Source organism: Anopheles coluzzii, chromosome 3 (genome assembly GCF_943734685.1).
Source record: "Anopheles coluzzii chromosome 3, AcolN3, whole genome shotgun sequence".
NCBI classification, from domain to species: domain Eukaryota; kingdom Metazoa; phylum Arthropoda; class Insecta; order Diptera; family Culicidae; genus Anopheles; species Anopheles coluzzii.
In genome coordinates this window covers 87,234,212-87,260,167 of record NC_064671.1, presented here as the reverse complement: position 1 = coordinate 87,260,167, position 25,956 = coordinate 87,234,212, and positions in this window count along the sequence as shown.

The following is a 25,956-nucleotide window of genomic DNA, read 5'->3' as shown; positions in this document are numbered from 1 at the left end:
AAAAATGGTCTACGCGAAGTTCATTATAAACAAGTAATGTTTAAAATCAATTTTGAGCAAATTTCTCTGTTTCATTATAACCTTGAGCATGAAAAAAATTTTAATTCAAGTACATTTTTGAATGTTCGAAACTTTTAAAGATTTTATTAAAAAGGATGAAAGTGGTAGTGAATTTTGTTGACCATATTTGGCATCGAAAAAAGTACACAAATGATGAGTTTTTCTGTGTTCCATTGGAAAAAGTATATAATTTCTCAGCCAGTAATTTCACTTTAAACTTAGTTCAAGATATGATAAAATGTTATCATTGAAGCCTTGTGGTTGAGAAACCTTATTTGAAGAAATCATTTCAGCATGGTACTGAATATGTTCTTCTCTGGGTCAGTTTCCAATCTTAACAGCATTGTTCAACACTAGCGAGATGTTTGTCAGCAGCTGTCTTCGCGTCCATTTTAGTCAAATTTCACGTCCTTCTAATAATGATCGGTGTTAATTAATTGGCTTAGATACATTACAACATAGGAGCATTTTTATGCATGCATCCGACATTCTAAATTTTCTTTTCTCCTTTCTCTAGAGGTTTTAGAAGTAGAGAGCAATTACGAAGCCCCTTTAGATCAACTGGGTTTGGTGCCAATGATTCACTATTCAAAATGATAGAAGTACGTAATAGGTTAGGATTATCAGTAGCTTTTAATTTACCCATTAGTCGGTTAGCATATTCTTCTACGTCTCTACTTTAAACATGTGCAATGTGAGAATTTAGTTAGTTTGATATACTGTTCGTTTAATTTGATTTGAATAAATTAATTAATAAATTAATAATAAATACTTGTGCACTCGTGTGAACATTGGACCGTGTCCTGGAAAACAGTGTAAATGCAGTCGAAAAACCCCACCATATTAACAACAATTTACAATTAAAGCAATTAATGAAATGAAACAAAACACCTTTTAACAGAATTGTTAACACAAGTTGTACGGTGTCGTTCTTTCTTATAGGATTCATATCGGACAAGTGTCTTGAGTTAGTATGGTAAGCTTTAGTCAAAATTCCTTCAAAGTACGGATCATTTAGCAACAGTTGAGTTCAATCAGTTCATTTCATTTTACTCACTTAAACTCAATAAGCAAAACACACTTTCAAATTCTAAAGCGAAACATATGCACCAACTTGGAGTATGAAAAAATAGCATTACAACACACACACACACACACCGCGGCAACGAAGGTTTGGCAAGAATGCAGGATTGATGTAATCGAGTTAGAAAATGTTGTGTTTGAAAAGTAAAGCGAAAAAAACTTTACCATCACCGGGTACTCTTCAAAGCACAGAAAAGTAAAGAACATCCAATTGAAACAGTCGCTTTGCCGAAGCATATCAAGCAAGCAGTCGATACTGGTCGGTCGTACCGTCCCGTACGTCGGTCGTCTGGTGCCGGTCCGCGCAAGCAAAACACCAGGGGAAAGCGCCAGGTTTGATGTCGTTTATCGGACTCGGCATCGTATAAATCAATTTTGCGTTCGTTCATTTCATTATTTTCACTTCCAAAGCTCCGGTCCAGTGGCGAAGGTGGAGATGGCTTCCCAGAGTCCCCCCGCGGGGCCGGGGAGGTAGTGGTTAGTGGGCAAAGGGGTTTGTTCGGATTTTAACGGTCATGATTTTTCGCTTCACGCTGCGTGTCACCGCCGCTACCGGACTGGTGCTGCGGGTTGCTCCAGCAGGGTTAGCAGGGAAGTGTCAAGTAAGATAAAGCAAATGTCACAATATCTCTGCACAAACGGAACCGGCGGCTAGACAGGGCCGGTTCTTTTATTGGTGAGCTAAATCAATTAGCTTGAAATATTTTGTCCATTCCTGCACGCAGCAATTCCTGCGGGGAAAGTGTAATAAAAAGCAATTGAGCAGAGATCAATACCGTGCGACGAAAATTCGACGGTTTCAGATTGATCGGTAAAAAAGCTCCATCAAAGGAGGAAAGACGAATCCATCGGGGAGTCGTATAAATGTGTATTATTGAATAAATCCCATCAAAAGAAGATGGTTTAAAAATAGTTTTCTCATCTGCTTCATGTATGCTGTTATGTCGAAGCGCACATTCACTTTGAGCTTTTATTTTGTTTCATCCTCTATTTTCTTCACAAAATGGCATCATAAAACTGCAAACCGAACAAAACAACACCAGTTTGATTTGGTCCAAGGAAAGGGTCAAAGGGTCTCCCGTTTTCCTCGATACGCTCTTCTGGTCAAGCAACAGGTGAAAGTTAAAAAAAAACCCGAGTTCCACCGAGATATCGCTGACGAGTCTTAGGAATCATGAAGGATGTGCACTTTCTGCTTCTCGGTTTGTGTGACTCTGTGGTTCGGGGTCATAAATCACAGTCACGCAGTCTACTCCGTAATACAAAGAAAGCAAGGAGTAAGGTGGAAAGCTCTGATGGCAGAGGAAACAGATTGGCTGAAAAGTCTTCCCGGGGCAAAATCGTGAAAATATTATTTTGTTTTCTTCCTTTGTGAGCGTGTTTGTGTGTGCAAACAACGCTGCGACGTCAGCATTTTTGAACAGGTTTTATTCCCCTTTTGCCCGGGCGGGTGGTGTGGTATTTGTGTGGCTTTAAAAATGAATTAAACGAATGACATTTTGCCATGGGGCGAAAAGTATTGGTTTGTTTGTTTGCGAGTGTGCAAGCTTTTGCGCGTTGCTCGTGTTGCTTTGGAGAGCGTGCAAACAGATGCTTGTCATAATTCTAGAAGTTTCACATATTTGAATGTATTTTTGGGCAAACACATTCGTAGTAACTATTAGGTCAAAAAGGTGACAACTGCAGCTTTTGTCAAGTTTGGAAAAAACAGCTTGTCAATAGCAAAAAGAGCTTTGTCTCGTGGCGGTACGAAAATGTTGACACGCCTGCCAGCTAGATGAACTAGAACAATCAAATACAGGGGATGTTCAGGACGTCTTATAACTCTGGAAGACTTACATGACCTTTTCTTATGGGAAAATGAACTTTTTACGACGCGAAGTCGACTCTACTGCACCCGTTTTGGACAAAGCATGCAGGAAATTCCCATATGACAGTCCAAAAGGGGTGCTATAGAGTTCATTTCTTATAAAGTTCATGTCGCGAAGGTAGAGGTCAGGCAAGTGTCCCAAAATTATGAGAATCCCCGAGCAGCCCAGCAATGATACAATTAAAACAAATTTGCTTTCCTTTTTTGCCAATGTCTGTCACCTTTTTTTCAAATTCAGTTTTTTCCTAATGTCTCAGCTCACGTCTCACGACCTGCTTTTCTATCGTTTTGATCATTGATTGTAGCGGTTTGCCTGTTGACTGAACTAAAGATAACAGGTTGCTGTTACTCTACCTGTACTGTATTTCACGTACACAATTATGAATAATTTATGGTACCCACAAACGAACGAGCAATTTCCTTACGTCATCAGCCCCGATCGTAAGCCCGCTAGTTAAGCCCCACCCCAGTGGGTTGGGTTGGAGCAAAACAAGAAAACAAAACAACAACCCCCGTTACTTAACAAGCGAAATTAAATGTCATTCTAAACGCTGCGCCGCGTAATTTGAAGGCTGGGCTGGCTGGACTGCGGCGTGCGCTTTGTGGCTCGTGCGCATTGTCCGACTCGAACCCGGTTTCCCGGATGCTTGGTGGGTGGTTGACTCGTGTTTTAATTACATTTTGATTAATTTCAATTTCCCTCCGTCTTCCCTTCACGTCCCGCTCATGCTCGTTCGTTGTACACACCTGTTAGTAGGCGAAGTTGCCAGCACGCTCGTTTGGGCCCATGTTTGGTGGGGTGTTTTTTCGAACTTCTTTCACCCCGTTTCATAGGACGGTACGGGCATTCATAGGCCGTGCGTAGGTAACAAAGCCTCTGCTAAGCTCGTGTGAGAATCAATTGCAAACACGCAAACACCGTGGCCACGGAAAGGAAAGTTTTCCCTACCGCTCACACGAAACACAGACGGACAGAACAATTACTCGCTGCTATGGCGGCATGGTACCTGTGTGGGCGCTGGCAAGTGTTGACTTTTGCTGGGAGAGAGGGAGAGATGAGCTAAAATCTTGTGCGAAAAGGAGACATTCGGCCTTGCAGCACCGAACATGTCACTAAGGAATATCTTCAAGGGCGTTTTATCAAATCATCATTCACCTGAACCGGTACGGTACAACGGCTGCCCTTGAGGTTTGTGGGAGAACGAGCTGAAGTGATCTCAATGTTTGCGCTCTCGAGAGACTGTTGCTCTTTTGTGCTGATGCCAATAGTCAACAGACAGGTTGAATGTTTGTTTTGTCCCGCTCTCAGTCACAGTCATGGGGGTTTCAAATAAAAGGCCATTGAAGCGAGAAACAAATCTTGCCGCATCATGGAATGAAATAGACAATGGTGCAAGAGCCAATAGATGACAGAGCGTTTCTGTCGTTGTTCGTAAGACGTATGAGGAGAAGATGTAAAATATTATAATTTTTTTATTTACTTCAAATTCTTTGGGAAAAGAGTTTAAAATCGCCTTATTACCGCACGGCACCTTGAAGGATTAACTTATCCAAACTTCACTCTACCATGTCCTCCCTTTTTGCACCTGCATCCAATTAGCTAGAGTAAATGAATTAATCACATGCTGTGTTTTACGAGCGTGGTAGACAGTAAATGGTAGAATAATTGCAACCGACCGACATAATGAACGCTCCTCAGTATAAAGATAGCTCAAAGCGTTGCTTTATCCATTGGCAGAAGTAGGTTGCCTGGTGTACTTTTTGTTTCGCCGTATCATCATTTTAATTGCCGCTCTTGTTGCCGGCTCTTCTTCGGCACGAAGTTCGTTTGTCAGTGCATTTAAAAGTGAGGACTATCAAAGAGAAATTGAGTAAAGAGCGGCGACGAAACTACGATTTGTGAGGTAACCATTGTACAGGCTCAAGCTGTCGATGGTTGTTGTCATGGTTTGGAGTTAATAGGACGAATTATTTTAATCGTTTGGGTAATTTAAATTGTGTTATAAATAAATAAAAAAATAAATAAAAAACTACATGTTTTGTTACTGTACAGTCGATGGTTTAGAGAAAATTATGATTTGCTTTGAGGGTGATCTTTTAAATACAACATTTAAGCTAACTAACGCAGCAAAACAGCCACAAAACATCTGCACAACAAAATGCTACACAAAAGCTTTTACTTTGTCCGTTGTAATGCGTCGGTTGGATACATGTCTATTCATTAAATAGACACACACACACACACACACACACACACACACACTCACATCGACACACCCGCATACAAACGACGTCATTTTACGTCTTGCAATGTCTCGCTGTTTTATCGTTGGCCATGAAATCAACGGAAATGAAGACATGCGCCTCGTTAATGGCGCCATATACCGAGCGCGTTGATTTATTGATCAGCAAGACAGCTGGCAATGTTTCGCACTTTTGATTGGACGATAAAGCAAAAAAAAAAAAAACACATACAGATTCCTCCCAGTTGCTTACAGTGCGGCAGTAAATGCAATTTGAAACACATTTTACTATTTCTGTATACTCTACCCGGTCGTGTACGGACCTGCAGGTACCAACTCGTTAATTTTAACATCCGACGGGCAAGTAACGGTGTTTGCCATGTCAGTGTTGAGCTCCAGTTGCAATTCCAGAGGTGATGTTTAAGATTCCAGTTTGCCACGTCAACGGTAGCATTGTCGCAAAGAGAATCGCATCAAGAAGCCATTTCACAATGAGAAGCACACACACACAATGTGTAGCAAACCGTTGGCTGCTGTTAAACAAAGACACAAACAAAAGTGTCCGTTGAGCCAGGTTGACCGACCTCTAGTGAAACAAATGGTTTGTGGAAAGTTTTCATTTTCATTTTTCATTTTCAAATTTTCGCTTGTTCAAAAAGTTCTGCAGCCCATGAAGTCCATGAAGGTACGGTAAAGTTTTGGTTTTATTCTTCATTAGGTAATCTGTTTTGAGATTTTAGTGCTTTGTTTTTACCACCATTTGTTGCGTAAAAATGAGTTTGATAGGGTTTAAATGGTTGTTGTGCATAAAGTTTCTACGTATCGGTTACAAAGCTTGAAACAAAGTGTTTAACATTAAGACATTTTTCGCTATTAAAGTGGCCTTTCTCTTCATTAATCCTCATTAAGGAATTGTGCTGAATGCTTGTTAAAAAAATTCGACAAAATTGGATACAAGCGAATGCTACCGTATGTAACATCTTTGACAGCGCTTAAAAATAAAGCTAAAGGCAATCATTAATTAATAAACAAACAGCAGCGTAAGCTTTCGTTTCCCATTAACGTAACGTAAAACTCCCTTCGAACGATGACGATTGTTCTAAAAACCGTCGTTTGAAGTTGGTTTGAAAACGGGGTGACACATTACACGCTAAGCTTCGCCGCCCTTTGCACTGAAATCCGAGCGGGGGTAAGCTTGCCTTAGTCTCATTCTTCAATTAGACACGAAGCCGGGGCAAATAACACATCATCCGGTTGTATTTCAACGTATTTCAACGAGGGTTGGTGTTTTTTTTTGTTAGCAGGTGTTTCCAGGAAACATTGCAGAAAGCATCCAGGTACGAGTAGGGTTTATGCATAAGCCACCGTGTGTGTGTATGTATTTCAAGCAGAACGAGGGGGAAAGAACATCCCATGTGCTGTAGTTCATTATTCATGCAAACTCTTTCTTCAGTTCGTTTTCGCTTCCACACCGTACCGGAAGCCCAGGTAAGACGAAGTCCGATTGTCAAATGCAGTCCGGAACGCTAGCAAGCAATCAGTGCATTTCATCGTGCTACCGTAAGCTAATCCTAGCCACTGTTCACTTTCGTTCCTGATGCGAGTGTGTGTGTGTGTGTGTGTGTGAGTGTCTGCACTTTTTCCGCTTCAGTATGCTCATTGATGTAGCAAGTCGGAGTAGGATACGTTCAATCTGTGTGTGTGTGCGTGTGTGTGTGCCAAAGGTGTAGTCAAGCGACTAAACAACAGTTTGCACACCCGAACACGGTCCCTGTATGGGACGGGGATGCATGTGCACCTGGCTGCATGATCCAACGTACGCAGCCAGCTACGCAGAGCATGAATGACTGGGCGTCTCCATCAGATTTAAGTTGTGGCGTAGAGACTGCAGTGCATTTCAAAAGGTTACTGGAGCTATGAGGCTAACAATTTGACTAGAATCTTATTTTATATGAGATTTTTTAATCTCATATTTTATAAAATTAGATGATGATATTTGTTTTAATTAGGAGAGACGGCTTTGAAGTTCTAGTGATCTTGAAAGTGGCTTAAATCCGAACCCACCCGGAATAAGGCTTATAAAACCGAGTAAGGAAATGAACGCCGGCCAGCTCAAAGATACAAAGCAAGACAATGGAAATATCAATGTTAGATATAGGTCTGTTTCATAAGTGATACGGCTATTTAGGCCGTTCCTACAAGTTGTTACGAAAAAAAAGTAGCTTAACGTTTGCATTAAAAAAATATGGAAAAACATTGTCGATTTTTCATGAATTAATCTTAAACCGCAATATCAAAGTGTTAAAAACACTCTCAATAATAGTATCCCATGAGTCAGCAGGCAAAATTTGACTCTAACCATGATTGCCAAACAAGGGAAACCACTACGTTCAGAAGCGTGCGCGATGTAAAAACCGGCACCTCGTAGCGTCTAAAACGGACTCCGTGCGGGAGTTTGTGGACGTCGTATAAGCCTGTCCCGGCATCTACAACATTTTAGCACTTTTAGACAACGATCAGAGTATCGAAATAAATCCGATTTTCGAAGGGCCGACAATACGGAGCGACTTGAGCTTCCAAATGATGCTGAAAATGAAGACTGAGGAGCAAGTGGCTTCATTACTGCGTTCGCTCGGCCGGGCGATCGATGCAACCGGCCAAAGAGTGAAATAGAACCTGGGCAACACGAACAAACATATTAGGTAGCAGAAATCACGCCCACTGGCTTCGCAGGGGGAAGCAATTTTTCTCCACACAAATTTGGACAAGCAGCGTTAAAATTAGCATCTCATTTCATCACGCCCCAAACCGCACCACGGTGTCTGGCCTGGTGTCTGCCAGGTACACAGCAAAGAACGCAAGTGTATTTTAACAACCCGACGTGACGTGGAACGCCTTGCCTACCGGTGCGTTGCGTGGGCAAAAATGTCACCTGTTTCGCAGTTTGTGTGTCGTTTCCTTCTTTTTTTTTTGGACTACCTTCAGCAAGTCCATTAGCCCACACAACACGCTTCACGCTTGACGCGAAGGAAAAAAGCGGAGCCTAGCTTCGTTGAAATTGCTCAAGAGATCATCTGCTGTCTCTCTTCCCCATCACTCACCTCATATCTGCACGGCCGGAGCGCTGTGGAGCGGGCTAAAAATAGCTTCCCAGCATCCCCTTCCCCCGAAACAACTTCACACGCTTCGATGCTTCTGGCATCCAAAACAAAGCCACACCTATCCCGTTGCCGTTTGATGTTTGCGATGCGATGCGTGGAAAGGACGGAAGAAGCGCACCAAAAAGAAGGACGAGACGAACCGCCAAAAAGCAGGCATCCGCTTGAGCAGGGAGGCCAATGTAATCAACACGAAGCGGTTAAACGGAGCGCTATTCCTGGGAGTTGCAGGTGACGGTAGTTGGATGGCTGGCATCGCTGAAACTGTGTGCAGAGAGCGTATCATCTGTTTGAGGAATACATATTTCTTGTGTGTTTTTTCCTCTTCTTCTGGTTTGCTTTGCGGCTCGAGTGGCATCAATCTTTGTCGTGTTCTGTGTCAGTGCGAGGTAAGCAAAATGAAGCCAGCCAGGGTGAGGTTAGCCAGCTCGAGTGACCGACCATTTCCAGTGTCCTCGGTGTCTCGGGGCAAAACCTGGCAGTAACTGTTTGGGTGTGTGTGTGCGAAGTGAAAGGAATGTCACTCACACACACACACACACACACACACACACACACACACACACACACACACACACACACACACACAAAAGGCATACCGGCATAGTTCTCTTTCTGCACTTCAGCTGTAGATGCATTGAAATTTGATGAATGAAAGCTAAAAATAGCTCACGTGCTTCACCTGCCCGGGGTTGATCCAATTTTGTGGCTACGCTTCAGCTCTCCTTCACCATCCTGCGCCAAGAGCGCAAGGGAAGGATGTGAAACAGGGGCCTCTGCTTTCGTGGGCCATTTCGATGGTAACAAATCTTGTCATTCAAGCCGCACTCCTTGTCCTGTTCACATTGCTTGCAGGCTACCAATACCAGCATCTCACCTTTTGCACTACTCACCCACGTCCGGCAAGGTGCTAAAACCGTTGCCCAGAACCAACAATATGTGTCTGTGGGTGTGTTTTAATGGCGTTTTAGATGGTAGCGCGAACAATAACGATAATGAGATTATTTGGATGGGAAATTAAATCCTCAACCGCGCTCCTTCGCACCCCATCTCTCTCTTTCTTTGTCTCTTTCGCACTCCCTTCAACTATCACACAAAGAACGCTCTCCATGCGATACCAGATCGAAAGGTTATCCTTCCCACTTGGTTGATGTACACAGAGCACCAGCGCGCGCGACATCTGATACTGGCGGCCGGAGGTGGTGGTGAAAATTGAGAGCTTTGTGGAATTAGCCATGCCGGAGCCATTTCGTTGGCCCTGGCTTACCGGTGCCCAGCAGGTGTGAGCAGGGCAGGGTGCCGGGTTTAAACCTGTGGAAGGAAATTATAGCTTCCTCGCACAAGGTTGAAGGTCACCGTTTTGGACTGCCGAATGACGCGCGACAACAACGAGGCCCGTCTCTGTGTTGGCTCCCACACCACCGAACACACCTTGATTGATAGTGGGCCGAAGAAGTGTGAAGGAGAAGAAAAAAATAAATAAATGGATTTACATTTTAATTGGCTGTGACATTGTGCGAGCTTACTGATTGATTGAGCAGCAGGAACATTACCCGCTCAGTGGAATGGGATGATGGCCCGAGGCAGAGTTGTGAAAGCTCATCAATCTGCCCGTGCCAAACCGATGCTAAAATTCATCGTTTTTGATGCCGTTTTTGATTGCGCACGGTGCGGTTCATTATAAATGCATTATCTAAATCGGGAATGGGGGATTCCCGGAATTAGGTCGATCATTGTGCGATTTGATCACATTGTGCTTTGGTTTACATTGCGCGAGCTTTTGCTTAATTTGGCTACATAGGCACACAAAAACTAAGCTTTTGTTAGTTGATTAAATGTTGGATTATGCTGCGGTTGTGCATGTTTAGTGCATGGAATGATTTTGATAATTAATTTATCGGTCAGTTGTAATCGATTGTATTTGGTGGATCAATAAGGGATTGAAGGAATATAATTGTAGCTTTAAATTTGGAATATAATTGTAGCGGAATGTTTATAATTAAGGTTTTATTAATTTTATCGTAAACGAAATGTAAATTTTGCCATTGAATAGACCAATGTCATGATACAGTTATAATTGAAAAGTAGAGTACATGTATTACTCGATATACGCTACTAATGCAGACTGGAGGTAGCACCGTATCTTGAATATTAGTGTACGTCAAATTTATTGGTTTCCAGTCAAATTATAGCTAATTTTGTTATAATGTAACTGGAAAAGGTAGCCACTAAATTAGTAAATTAGTCTAATTTAAAGAAAAAATTACGATTTCGTACCTCTTAAAATGGATTTTAAAATACGACCATAAGGGATAAAAATGTAGTACAAAAGTGTCATTAAGGAATTTTGAGTGGGACTCATAATTGAAATAGAAAACCACAGTCTAAAGATGAGCACAGCACTTTGTTGTTTGAGGGTAGAATCATTACAGTAGTTGCCACTAAATGTTGGCTCTAGCCCACCTATTTTTGCTTTTAATGCACCAATTGTTGCCAGCGTGTCACAATGTTTGTCTCTTGGGCATCAAATTTTGACGGTAAGTCTATCGCTTTATTAATAAAATTTAACAAAATATCAGAAAGTGTGTGTTCCAAAATAATTCAATTAAGGTTAGGTAATTGAACATTTAATTTATATAATTTATAATAATAAAATTGTTCAACCAATTTTTAAATTTGTAATGGAGTTGAAAAATCTGCATGTATTCTCAGGAGTAAACAAGCTGTTGTTATTTAATTGAATTTCTAAACTTTTTCACACAAAATAATCAAATTATACGGTTTTTGTAGTGCTTATGTGATGTAAAATTGCAAATTGTCATAAATCTGCCCAAATGTTTTAGTAAAATTAATATGATTCCTAAAAGAGTATGAAAGTGTTGAATTACATACAACAATAATTGAATCGACTTTAAAACAGATGAAAATTTTGAATGTTTTGTTTGCACAAAAAGGGTTTATTTTTATCAAATTGGTCGATAGTCCCATGGTAATAAATATGATGGAAAAACATTGATATTTTTTCTTAAAAATAATAATTAATACAACCTCAAAGACCCTGAGTATATTCATCGTTCTAAATATATCGTCAGTTTTATAGGAGATTGAAATGAATGTATGCAACGTATATAATATAAACTTCTAGAATAACAAAATTCATTAAAATAATGAAAATATGAGAACTGTTGACTGATTCCTCTTTTTCCCTTCTATGGTAAAACACAACCGGTGTCAGTCAAGGCCCGCCTGTACCATTAGTGCGCTTGGGTTTCAGTGATTTATTGCTTTACCCATAGCAGGATAGTCAGCCCCTACGTATGAGGGTATGGTGCATTAGGGGCTTGAACCCAAGACGGTCATGTTGTGAAGTAATATGAGTTGACGTCTGTACAACGAGACCAGCCCTAACTGATTCTGCTCCTTGAAATTAAGAGAGAAAAATTTCAACGATTTATTGGCTGCCATCATGCAACTGCTGTAAATTCGTAAGCAAAATTTGAATAATGGCGTTGCGTGAGATGTGTTTTACATCCATTTAGGTATATAGACTATATTTGAGTTTGTGATATTAAATAAATGAAAAAAAAATACAAAAAAAAACACAAAGTTTTGAAGCGTTGTTGGCTGCATGGAAAGAGTACAAGTATGCTCTTTGCAAAAAAGTAAAATATTGCACTATTTGCAGCAAATAAAACTGCTAATTTAAATATAAACATCAAAACCGTTCACTAGCATTCAAAATAAGCGCTGCAAAAAAGAAAAGCAGCGTTCTAAAATGCAGCGCTAAATTGCCCTCGCGCTAAAGTGTACATCTTCGGCACGGCTGCAAAGCATTAAAACGCCACACAAATGGCAATATAGACAACAACAAAATAAACTCACAAACGTTGCTTGGGGCATCCAGCATTTCTCCCCAAACACCTCCCCTCCCCTCTGTGCACGACGTGGAATAAATAGCGAAACAAGTTGGCGAAAAGTTGTCAGAAACGTCCGCCTGTCTAGAACGCTGCAGCAAAACGCAGCACGAGCGGCTTAGTGAGCAGCAACGAAACCAACCGGTGTGTGCCGGGGGGTTTTGTAGAATGCTAGCAGCGTGAAGTTTTGCTGCAAAACCTTTCGACCAGTGGACCAATCAAGTCCACCTTCTCCTGTCGGAGGTGTCGGTAAGGGGAGGATGGTTGTGGCCGATACACAACTAAAATGAAGCAGAACGGGGAGCACTTCCCGATCACGATCGGTAGCTCATAATGTGTACGTCGGTTGAGAACGTTGAGGGCGTTGGTGGTGGTGTGAAACCGGGTAAGAGGGTAAAAGTATTGCAATACCACAGCCACCCTTACACCCAGCCCGCTGGCAAAAGCATTCCGATGAATAAAATGGATCGACTAGCAAAAGGGAACCAGTGAGACACAACTCTTAGCTCCCACTAGCTGTGTCTCACCCGCTCCATGTTGTTTCATCTCAAATCGAGCGAAATCGAGGGGTGATTGGGGCGAAAGGGGTCGGAATGCAAAAGTTGTGGCCTCCCGCTATGTCTCGCCACTGCCGAAGCGACGCTTGCCAGCTTGGAAGGAACCGTGTGCATAAGCAGATCATGAATCATTTATGAATGATAAGTTTATGAAAGTTTTCCAACGGGCAGCCGCCGCTGAGTGCGGTGACATTAACGAAGGTGTGTGTGTATGTGTGTGTGAAATTGAGAGAGAGAGGGAAGCTTCGTGTCGATGGAATGGGCCAATGGATGGTGCACATGTGCTCCTCTAGTGCGCATCTAGTGCGGTGAATCACTTCGAAGTGGTGATATGCTTGATTGGCTGGTGGATTGACAGTGTCAGTGAGGGTAAGGAAACAATTATATAAAAGAAAGTTTGATGTTTCGTGCAGCTATTCAAGGTTAAGTTTAGAACATACAAAAAAGCGTAAATTTTAAATCAGTTAGAAAATTAAGAAGGCTTTAGGTTTAATCTTTACACACGCTGATTACCATTTACGAACCTTATTAGTTGTATTAAATGCAATAATTATTAGTTTAATTTTAATATATCTGTTTCTAAGCTGAATACACCCTTGGCATATAAGTGTACTGATATAAGATCGACTAAAATGTTGTTAGGTACTTATAGCATTAATTGATTTAATGGTCAAACAGTCTTAAAACTAAGCAATAAACAATAGCAATCTTAGCACCTATGGCCAATCGTACAATCCAAACGTTTGAGATTTGTTTTAGGCAAATCAGGGTTAGTCTTTGCGGTTGATTGTGCTGCAGGTGAAAATTTTGGATGTTTCTAATTTTGTTCAAAACAGCTATGTCAATCTTAAAGTCATTTATATCAGACACAACATTTTGATCAACCCAACAGCATCATATCTTTGAAAGTGCTGGTTTACCTTGCAGATTTATGTGTATTTGCAATGCCAATTTGGAACAAAATACATCAATCGCTTATAATTGTTACATTTGGTCCAAATTTATGTAGTAAGAACCGAATAGCTTCATGCTGTTCAATGTTTGTTCAACATACGCTTAAGTTATTCCACGTAACGTGTTGTTGCTTTACGAGCATACGAGCAAAAACCCACCCGGCACACCCAAACCATACCCAGCATACTAGTGGCTCCAGATAAGTTTTCAATGTTTCGCTGACACTTTCGTCGCACGGTCGAGGCATGGTCAAGCTTGCGTCCAGTCCAGTCAACGTTAGTTACACGACTTCCGTCGATGGTTTTGTTAAATTTACTTTGCTCTGTGTGTGTATGTGTGTGTTGTGTTTGTGTCTATCGTTTCTTACCCAAAACCGGGCGCACGGTTGGCCGGATGCCTCGAGCAAGAGAAAGTGTCACCGGCTGTGTTGTGTACGGGCGCTTCACCCAAGATGTTGCGGGCGCACAACAACCCTTTTGGTTCCTTCGTTGTTGCTGTGCGAAAGTGATGAAGCGCTCCCAGTGGTAAGTTTCGAAAACATTATCACATCAATACTGGGCACAGGAGGGTGTGTGTTGAGTGGTGATATTCACTCGAGAAATGATTGTAGTTGTTTGTCTAGCTGAGTGCGTGAGCTTGATGTAAGAGCTTCACTTCAGTGGCTGTTTTGTTGAATGGCTTTTGCAAATGATACAAGTATTGAGAAGATTTAATTAAAACAACAATGACGATTCAACCATCAAACAGGAAGAGAAAGCAACAAACACGTCCTATACGAGAGTATCCTGCCAAGCTGCGGCCTGATTTGGCTCTAACCGAGCTGCGGGATGGCTCGTACAATTTAAGCACGATAATGGTAGCCCCTTTCCCCTTGTGGCACAGTTCCTTACACACATACACACATTATCCGGCACTGCACAACTGTATGTTGAAACAAATGGATTTGAAACAATTTAATTATCATGCAATACACTCTCCAGCCTGCCCATCGTCACTGGTCAACGGTGATAGTCCACTACATCTACAGCAGAGTACAAATACAATGTTTACGCTTTGTCTACGACACATTACAATACAGTACAATTGGGTTTTTTGTTGTTGTTGTCATACTCTCTCTCCCTCGCTCCTTAAACCTACTGCTTCTACAAATATCTTCCACTCTTCCGCTTCCTAAGTTCATCCAAAAACTAGCTGCAGCTACAGTGATGCATTTATGTATTTTTTTTTGCCAAAGCCAATATCAAAATATACGCCGCACAAATGCGCAAGCGAAGCTTGGGTTGCAGTCCCGCGCGTTGGTCTTGCGGGATTGCGGCGTTCGCCCGCCCCCCCTCGTTTGGCGGGTACCTGCCCGCCGGGTGCGTGTGTGCTTTCAAAGTTTGCCGAGGTGTCTCATTGTTCTTACCATCCAGTGAACAGTTTGTACCAGTAATCCGTTTTGCCCAAAGTTCCTGTCTGCCTGGCGGCAGTTGTGTTCCATCCGTTATGCTGCTGAACAAACTGTCACGCTTACCCACCCATCAAACGCAGCTTGCCTACGCAGCTATTCCTCAGCATGCACACAACCGCACGTACGCTGTGTTTTCGTTTGCATTTCCAATTTCAAACTTTGCCGTCTAATGCTCTAATAGTACAATTGACATGATGCGTTAAATATTCATTTTGCTAATAAGTTACGCTGAACTTCCCTGCATCTCCTCAGCAAGATTGAGAGAGAGAGCGATAGAGCTCACGTTTAAATGTGTTTGAGTAATGTGATTGACGTACAACATCTTGTTTTTCTAATGTTTTTGGTTTGCTTTTTTTGCAAATGCATTTTATACTTTTTATTCTTTTTTTATTCCTTTTTTTCTTCTTTTTGTTGATGAATACTACAATACAGTTGACTACCAAATTATGAGATCATGTTTGTTCCAATACAACGCAACACAGTTTATGCGGCCGAAGGCGGATGTTGGTGGCTGTGCCGTTGTGAAAGGAAGGTATGCAATTATTGTACTCGTGGCAGTGTTCGATATTTGCTTGCTTCTTCCTGTTTGGTTGGTTTTACGCCGGTGTGCCTGTGTGGATTGGGTAGATGGCTGCTGTGGGTTGATTTTTGTTTTGTCTTGTCCAGATCGGCATGACTATGACATGAGGATTCTATCTTCGTGTTTTCGGTAGTAAATGGTACTCAGGTGGCTACTTTATAATTTATGTGTAATTTTTTGATAATTTTTGTGATTTTAAGGGTCTCTTAAATGATTGCAAGATTATTTATAAGAATGATTCAAAACAGAAAATGGAGAATATTTGTTAAAAAAATGCATTGAGCCATGTTTTAAATGTGATATTTTGAAGTAAATCGAAGTTAAAGTGTAGATAACGCCTCTCAACCGACGTGAAACGATACGAAAACTGTTAAGTAGATATCAGTTTTATAGGGCGGTCTCGTGGTACAGTCGTTAACTCGTATGACTCAATAACATTCCTGTAATGGGTTCAAGCCTAGAATGGACCGTTCCTCCCTAGCAACTATGAACTGACTATCCGGCTACGTAGTATTGAATTAAGGCTCGAAAGCCTGTTACGCCAAGATACGAAGATATATGTTTCGCACAGATAGGTGAACACACTTTTGAATTCGTCTCAGAATTCACCTATCTCGGGTCAAAGGTCAGCAACGACAATAGCATGGTAGCTGAGTTGCGCGCAAGGATGCTGGCTGCCAACCGGTCATTCTATAGCCTGAAAAATCCGTTAACCTCAAAGATCCTGTTGCGACGGACGAAGCTGGGACTATATAGTACCTATATAGTACCAGTACTCACATACGGCTCTGAGACATTGACATTGTCCAAATCTGACGAAACCCTCTTAGCCGCGGTCGAGAGGAAGATGCTCAGAAGGATACTTGGCCTCGTATGTATGGAAGGACAATTAAGGAGCCGTTATAATGACTAGCTATACGAGATGTACAGCAACCTCACTATCGTGCAGCGTATCAAGCTCGCCAGGCTACGGTGGGCTGGCCATGTTGTACGTATGCTAACCGACTATCCAGCCTTTAAGTCTTTTAAGGCCGTCCACAAGGACAGAAGAGCCTAAATTGAGGTGGCGTGGAGGCGTCCGCCATTAAGGCCGAGATAACGTATTGACTCGAGACCGTGAGCGGTTTCGGTCACTCCTGAGGCAGGCCAAGACTGCAAAGCGGTTGCAGCGCCGATTAAGAAAGTTAGTAATTGTTTGCAACTGAAATGCACAATTAATGTTTTACTGCCTTGGTTTATCAAAGCACCTACTGTTTAACTAGCTCCAATAATTTAAACAAATTAAGATATGTCATTTGATAACTATGAATAGTATTTGAACCGGCTTAGCAAAAATCAAACAGACTTACAGTGGTGGCCGTCAAATTTTGTAATTGAATTCTAAATCCATTGTTTACATCTGAAAATACAAGCCAACTTTTTGCAGTCCATTAAAACCTCCAAAATTGATATAACAATTATTATAATTCAAATTCTATCTATGGAATTTTTAACTACTCAATTTATATTCAACCATTTTGGGACTCACAGTTTCAGGTAATAGGTAAAATTTAGTTCACAAAACAATTGATTTGTAGTCAAAAGCTGAGGCCTTAGATTCAAAAATTGATGCTTACTACCAAAAATGAATGCCGTGGAGCCAAAACTTGTAACACGGGGTCAAACATTGGCACCTTAGAAACAAACATAGGCGAGCTAATGCAAACATGTATTGGCAACGACTGTAAAACTAAACCAAAACAATACTGAAGGTTTGCTTATGGAACGGAAAACTTAAATGTTCAGTAAAAAAAGGGAAGTAAAACGATGCTCAACTCCTTTGCGTGTAATGTATGTGCAATTTAGTTGAACTGTTAACGGAGCAGATCCACTCTAATAACCGTAGCACCATAACTTACAGCACAAAATCGGTTTACATGTTTGACATGCATCTAGAAAGGAACCATAAAAATGACCCTTAAATGAATGATTTACTAAAGTTCATAACAATTACAAGCAAAAGTGCTTAAACGGTAAAACGCATTTGCTTCATCGGCGCTCTAGAGAGCAGGGAATATTTAAAGCACGATTTAACGCAACGCCCGGTTGGTGCGACCCAGACCCGTTTCATTTGCCCGGTTGGGTTTGTGTTTTTACGAGGCGCATGATTTAGGGCAAAGTTTGTTGGAAGTAATGGGATTAAATCTGGATAGTTAATCTGATGCCGCATGCTCTGCGGCACGAACCCTTTAGCTTGCCCATTAATGCAAACTGATGTGCGGTTTACCTGCCCAGGACCGCGCGGTCGCAGGGTTTTGGCGATCGGCGGAGGTTGAAAAGTACCCACGTGCTTCGATTTTCCCGGGGAGCGTGAAAGCATGTAAAATTATCGCTTAGTAGAGAGAGAGAGAAGAGAGAAAGAGAGGGAGAGAGGAGTCCTGTTAAACTAAGGGTGCATGAAAATGGTAAACTTGCGCGATTGACGACCGAACCGTGAAGCCATTCGAACCGGAACTGGCACGGTGCAAGGGGCAATTAAGGGAAACCAGTTTGCAAAAGTTTTAATTAGTGTAAGTTGTGTGCATCGGCAAAAGATTGGCTTCCTGGCTTTTAATTTGCACCGGCATGGAGACGGAACGAATTGACTTGTAATTAAACAATTCCGTGAAGAAGCCATTAATGTTAAATAATTTTTCCTGATAGTATTAGGACTCTTGGAACGATTTGTTAGGGATGTACTGTTCGATGTGCTTTTCTATTGCATTAATTATTGTTTTTGAAACATTGCGGTTTTATTCGAACTTTAAATTAACCACAATCCGCTCAAAAATTCAACCCACTGAAATCAAACTTCTTCCCTCATACTGTATCAATTATGCTCAAAAAGAGGTTTGCACTACCAACCATCGCACAACCAGCAAAGTTTGATTATTTTTGCTTGGTGCGCTTTTGGCGCCGGGTTTTGTAATGAAATGAGGAAGTTTCATCGTTAACTTGGAGCAGAAATAGGGAGAGCAGCGAAGAGTAAGAATCTTCTCCAAACTTGGCCGCGGTGACATTGTGCCAATGCTAGGCTACGCGTTGCGCGTTCGGCCCCTTGTCCAGCTTAACAACGGCGGCTAAATCTGATTAGTGTGTTTAGCCGTGTCCTCGAGCGATCCGCGTGTACCCGGCGTGTGTACAGGCTGGAAAGGTCCAGGTCCAGAAATGGCGTGTAATGTACGCCCAAGCCCAAGCCAAGGCGGAGCGTAACGGGGCAACGAGGCTTGCTTTGCCAAAAGGATGATAAACCAACTCTGATCTTATCAGCCCAGCCCAGTGAAGGTGAATCCTTGCCGTGGGCGATACTTGGCGGAATTGTTTTAAGGAGGTGGGTGCGCTTAATTTAAATTAAATAGAAAGAAAGTGCGCCAACGCGAGCTCGTGTATATAGGCGAGGAAATGGTCGTATATTATTGGTGTTGATGATAGGCATTAGGTGAGAATGCTTTATCTCGGCAGTAACAATTAGTGGGCAGTAAACGTGATTTGATTGTGCACCTGATAGGCCGAACGATTCGCAATGATGCTCAATTTCAAAATAACTTTAATATTTGGGTATATTTGCTTTCTTTGAAATAGGACTGGGCTTTTTGGAGACCGTTCCGCTCAATTAAAAAAGGACCTTAAAGAAGGAGAGTTAAATATAATGAAACTCAATGATTTAAAGCATAAACGAAATAAAACAGATCCTTTCATAGTTCTTCATTAACCTTAATTTGTAACAGAAATTGTGAATTAAACTCCTTATTTTACAATACCAAAGCAATTGGTAATGCTTGGCTGTCCAGCATGAAACGAGTTGCTAACGATAGCCACTGCCAAATAAAAACCAATCACCCCAAGGGAAAAAAGAGCGATAAGGATTGCGTATTGGACAGGAAATACAATTTATTCTCATCTTGCCAACGATCGCAACAAAATCATGGGATAATCCCCATTTTCCCAGCTAACCATTTTTACCTACTTGATTACACCATGGCAACCGCAATCTGTTTTGTGCCCTGCCTGCCTGCCTGCCGCTTGTGTTGTGAAACAACAGGTCAAACAAAACAATCTCTCCAGCTCGTCTGCGAGCCAGCCAGCCCTCTCCATTGGTTGGCCGTGCAAAGAGCAAAGGTGAAAGGATAAAGCTTCCGGACCCAATCAAAATTGGGTTTATTTCGCTCGTATGTGTGTGTGTGTGACCGTCTGGATATGGTAACGAATCCATATAGAGGGAAGCGAGTGAAAAAAGGATTCAATTTTTTTGCTAAGCACTTCTAGCACACCGAGACGGACAAAAAATGAAACACACTTCTCACCGCTGGAGTTTGTTGAACTTTCTTTTGAGAAAAAAAACCCAACGTTGATGAAGGGTATTTGATGAAAAATTGTCCTTTGCTGTCAAACGAAAGTCAGCCGGCGATAACAATCAAAACCTACCGCCTTTTTTCTTCTTCTTCGTGTTGCATTAACGCACACGGTTTCTTGCTTCACAAGGATTTGCGATGAGTGGAAATTTGGTTCGAAACGTTGGAGAAGATGCGACACGCTCACCTGGTGCCCTCGGAGTGTGGTTAGCCAGCGTTATAAATCGCACCACGAAAGCGTAGTTAACAAACACTGACTTTTGGACTTGCGCTGGTACACGACCTGAAACGAAATGAAAGAAGATAATGGGTATAAGTAAATGGGCAAACAATCGAATCGGGGTTTATATGTGTATACAAAGCACCTCAATAATATTTAAGCACACTTGCGCGAAGTGCAACTACAGAATGTGGAGATACAAGTGAGCGTTGCTATCGATACGCGCGCCGCCCGTCGCCTACTCGAAGGCGTAATCGAATCGGAGACGCACACGTGCCAGAAACAAATGTTACTTAGAGGCTAAATAAAATATTGACTGTGCTCGAGCTGGCAGTTGCGACGTGTTCGCTGGCTGTGGCACGTACTGCACAGCGTCCCACGGAAGCGGACGATCCGCTGCTCGAGCAGAGTGGAAGAGTTAAGAGGGATAAAGCTCTTACATCCGTGGGTGCGTTTCAATTGAACGTGAAACGATTGGTAATTGTGGTGCAGTGTGTTCCAGCTAACTACTGTGTGGGAATGTGTGTCTTTGTGTGAAGAACGGAGGCGTTGGTGCGAACTATTCGGCTCGAATGGAAGCTCCTCCTGCCGTGGCTACGGTACCGGTTTCATCATAATCGTTTTCATTAAACGATTTCGAGCATTCGGTACGAGCGGCTGACGAACAGAAAAGGCATAACTATTACAGCATACCAGCTCGTGCTGTGACATTCCCATGCCATGGGTACGGTCCAACAGAGGGGGGGGGGGGGGGATAGCTTCGTCTATTAATGTCACCGAGCATGATGGCACAGCACGTGCGTGTTCCGAGTCTAGTGCTTGGTCTATCTTGCCGTGTGGTATGCAAGAGCCGGATCAATCTGGTATGTATGTTTCGGGGCATTGGAGGGGGTTAAGAAAGCTGACTGATTCCAGGATACACACACACAGACAGACACACACATGCACACTTACATTTCACAGTTACCCCCTTTCCTCAGCTCGTAGCCTATTGTGATTGCTGCGATTGCCAGCAAGGATTGGCCAAGGGATGCTTGATGTGCGTTCATGGAACATCATGCTATTCACTGCCACGTGTGTGACGATTGGACAGCATAAGCAGCTGCTCTCGGATTCGAGTCTTTGCATGTAGTCTTCATCATAATTCATGCACACTGGGAATGGACTTTCAGTATTTAAATGTGGCTAAACAATATTTTCCAATTTCTTCAAATACGCAAGCTGCAAATGTATTTTTAGGTAATTGCAGCCAATCGCCTTTTTCGAGTAGTGGTACAAAGTGTAATAAAGCACCTTACACATGTAACAAAACACAAGAAACAGTGGCAGGGCATTATAAAATTACCTTTAATCCTGTAATTATCCCTTGGACTGACGTTATACCAGACCGGGATCAAGAACGACATATTATCAATGCGTGACCACTACGATGATAGAATAAGTAGAGCCAATAGGACTTTTGGATTGGTACGTAAAATCACGAGTCAATTCAATGATCCTATGTGTATTAAATTGATGTTTGTCAGTCATGTTCGTTCTATATTGAAGTTCTCTTCTGTAGTGTGGTGTCCTTATGCAGATCGCTTGATAAAACGAATTGAAATGGTTCAAAGACGTATGACTAGACATGCTATACGACTTCTATGTAAGCCAAACAGTTCTGAGATTCCCTGTAGATTGAGGTGCGTGCTACTAAGTTTAGAAAGCTTAGAAAATCGTCGGGAAAAGAAAAAAGTGTTTTTTTAGCGAATTGCATATATAAATAGTAAAGAAAAAACCTCACATACATTTTATTCAAAGCCATGAACAAGACTGGGAAACACATTTTATAACAACTTATATTACATACTTACAGGCGCTTAAGTGTCTATTTTGTTTGTTTGCAATTCAAAAACTGTGTTAATTATATAAAGCAATCATAACAAATGGTTAAAACAATCCTCCAAATTGAAACATTTTTGTTTTTCAGGCAGACATGCCGGTCTTTGTATACGCTTTCGAAACTTAATTCAGCAAAACGCAGCCATAGTCAGTCCCTGCTACGAGGGGACGGTCCATTCTAGGCTTGAACCCTTTATTGAGTTGTACGAGTTAAATTGAAACAGTATTAGTCATGTATTTGATGAATTTTTGTCTCAAAATGTTATAAAGAAATTCGTCCGCGGGATTTTTGAACGTTTCCCCAACGCATTAAGCACGTAGCATAAGACTTTTTATATAAATTGTATGGAATATAGCATCTTTATGTTTTATGAGTCGAATTTCATGTAACGAATGAGCTACTGGATTGGATTAATTTTGTCAAACGAAATTACTGAATGTGGTATAGTCAGCAGGCTGTATTCATTTAATTCTGTTTGTTGAAAAAGTGTGTTTTTTCATACACGATAATAGCCTGTTACTATCTAATGATTACAAGGATTTGACTTAAAAGGTCATTAAACTCTATGCTTAACAGTAATTTTAACCAAATGCTCATCTATTTTTACTCTACAGTGCAAAGCCAAAGGTCTGTGGAATTCTTTGAACTTCATCCTCCTCACTCTACCCTTACATCCCGTTCCCTTCCATGCACCGAAGCTAGCTGATTTCAAAATTTTCCACTTCAACATTTATATGGATGAGATGAAATGATTGTCGACCATTGAACCGACAGGTAGCAGAGAGGTTCCGCAGGACCGTCGTACATCGAAATCAAAGCACCGTATCAAGCGCGCTCAATCATAATGATGTTAGGCGCTAGCGCCCTCCATAAACCTACCTACACTATAGGCCACCATGTACCGTGCTATGCGCCATCGGTGGGGCGGAAATGCGAGCCTTATCCCGTGCTCCACGCTCCGCTCGAGACGCCCTTTTCCCGCGAGTTAATCAGGAAAGTTTTGCGCTGGCACTGAAAAGCACTGCCGCAGTGAAATTTGGCTGACGTCAATCAAGTGCTGTGTAATTGAGCCGCTGGTTCACCCCCCGCTCTCCGAAAGACACCGCTCGGATGTGGGGTACACCATCCGACCACCTGACACGCCTGGCAATGAGCTAAGAGACTATGGTGGTGCTGGGGAAGGGGCGCCGTGTTTTGCATTTACAAAAGTGCCCAGTGCGACGGCAGCACTATCCTGTCACGAAAGGTGCGTAAAATTCCACCATCCAGGAGCAGGGCAGAGGAGGGTTTCCCGGACCGTAATATAGTGGGATCTTCCCCCAGCTCCCTTGCTCCGCGGAATTTGCGCTTAATTTTTGCAAACGGCACCCGTTCCGTTTTTTCTCCCCCATCGAACCTGCCCGTTGTCTCGCAGCATTTGCAAGTTAAAACCGCGAATTAGTGTGACTGTGGTTTCTTAATTAAATACACCATGCACGATTCACGCGCAACCCTTCGCCGCTCGCTCCCCGGTTGCCATTAGTCTCGCGGGACATGTATCGCGGTACCAGGGCACAGCAAAAACGGGGAGGAATCTGTAAGTTTGTTAAACCTGATGCTTTTCTGCTGTGCTGTGGCGAGAGGTCGGCAACAACAACAACAACAACAACAACAACATTGAAACAAGGTGATTTGTCCCTGCCCCCGTAATCCCACCGGTGCAATCGGAGGAGTACGCTGGGATGGGGTTTAAAACACAACCATTAGCGGCAGAACACCGCAGAACACCGGTGTTTCTGTATTTGCCAGCTTGCGCGTACTAGTTGATTCATGTATTTATGCGTGGTGATTAATTATTTGGTCGTAATTTACATGCTGTAACCGCAGCCCGTGATAGGTCGTGACTGGAAATGTGATGATTCGCCGCCAGTCGGGGTGTAATGGCTTTCTGGCATCGTTTGGCTGGTCGGGAAATGTTGCAAGGGGAGGCGAGGTTTTTGAACGCGAAATGAACCCAACGGACGGAGGCTTATTATTACAATCAAGCGGTGATTGTGATATCGTTACCGCGAGCTTAGAAGCGTGGCTAGCAGCGTGTGCAGCTGGTACAAGGTGGGTAGTGCCAAGCGTAGCAAATCACGATCACATCGATGAGGCCGTGTTGGATGAAGCAGGGAAACGAACAAATCAGATGTGTTTCACATTAACTAATGCATTGTAATCTGTGCGTGGGTAGGTTTGTGGTTTGTTGTGTGATGTGTATTGAATTACTTTTTGAATTGTGGAGCTTACTTTTTATGACTGTAAAACGTAAACAATGATAAGTTAGATTGTTTTAGTAAATTAGTTGAACATTGTTTTAAGCATCCAGGGGAAAAAGTAATTGAATTATAATAATTTTTCCTGTATTGATTGGTGTAGCATTTAAACTATTAAACATTTGTTCAAACGTTCAATCGCCAAAAATAGGGTTTGATACAATTCAAGCAACCATAATGTCAAGACCACAATTTCGTGCAAATATTGAGGACTGCATTTAAGAGGATATCCAGAGTTCCTCAAGACAGCATTTTAGGGCCTCTTTATTTAATCTATTTATGAATGACATTGTTCACATAGTACCTGCCTGCCCGGTTCTACTATACATGGATGAGCTCAAGATGTAGTTCTGATGACTGTTTCCGATTACAAGGCATTCTTTCTGATTTTAATCTTTGCTTCTCCTTAAACTAATTTTGATACAACAAACCATATGCGAACTTTTCCGTTAAGTTTCATAGCATCTAGTTTCTCTACCTGTGCTGAAAATCATCATGCCATACAACTGACAAAATTGATAAGGGATTGTATGGATTAGAAATGAGACTAGCGAGGCATTGAGTGCATCTTGTAAGGCTTACCAAAAAGAATGGCAAGCCTTTCCATTTACTACTGCCCCTTAAGGTTCTTGTTAAACTGGACCGTCCCTTCGTGGAAGGGATTGATTAGTCGCTTAGTGAATGTGTCTCGTAAGCCTTATCAGACTAATATAACTGCGTGAGTATGGTATGGCATTTGAAGGAAGATTTCTATAGTATGCTAGTTATAATTTGAAGTTAGTGGAATCATTTTGGCAAGTTCTGAGATTTGTTTTTAATTCCATCCTTATCACATTTGACCCTTTTTAATTGAACCTTTAGTTGGAAACAACAGTTGAGTTCGCTTTAGATCTACAAGGTATTTCGCCTACTGCGTCTACTGGCATGTAGGTATTGTGGCATTGAACATTGAGAATAAATTCCGCTTAATAATTAGTTACAAATTCGGAGATCTTACTATGGTGGTAGGTTGGCATGAGAAACTCTTGAAATGTGCATTTAAGTTCTTATTTGGTAGGTTTAAATATTTCTGATTGAAGAATATTTCGAGTTGATTGATTCAATATAATGCCTTCCAATAGCGATTGAATATTATACTGAATAGTTGAAAAAGCTGTAGACTATATTCTAGAACAAATCATTATTTATCGATTTTTTCATTACAAAAAACCACTCTCATTTCGATTCCGAGCTGTTGCCAAAATTGAGAAGCATTTTAGGCGTAGGTTGCAAACGAAACCACCTTTTCGTGAGGACTCTTTAGCCCACCTAGGCCTAG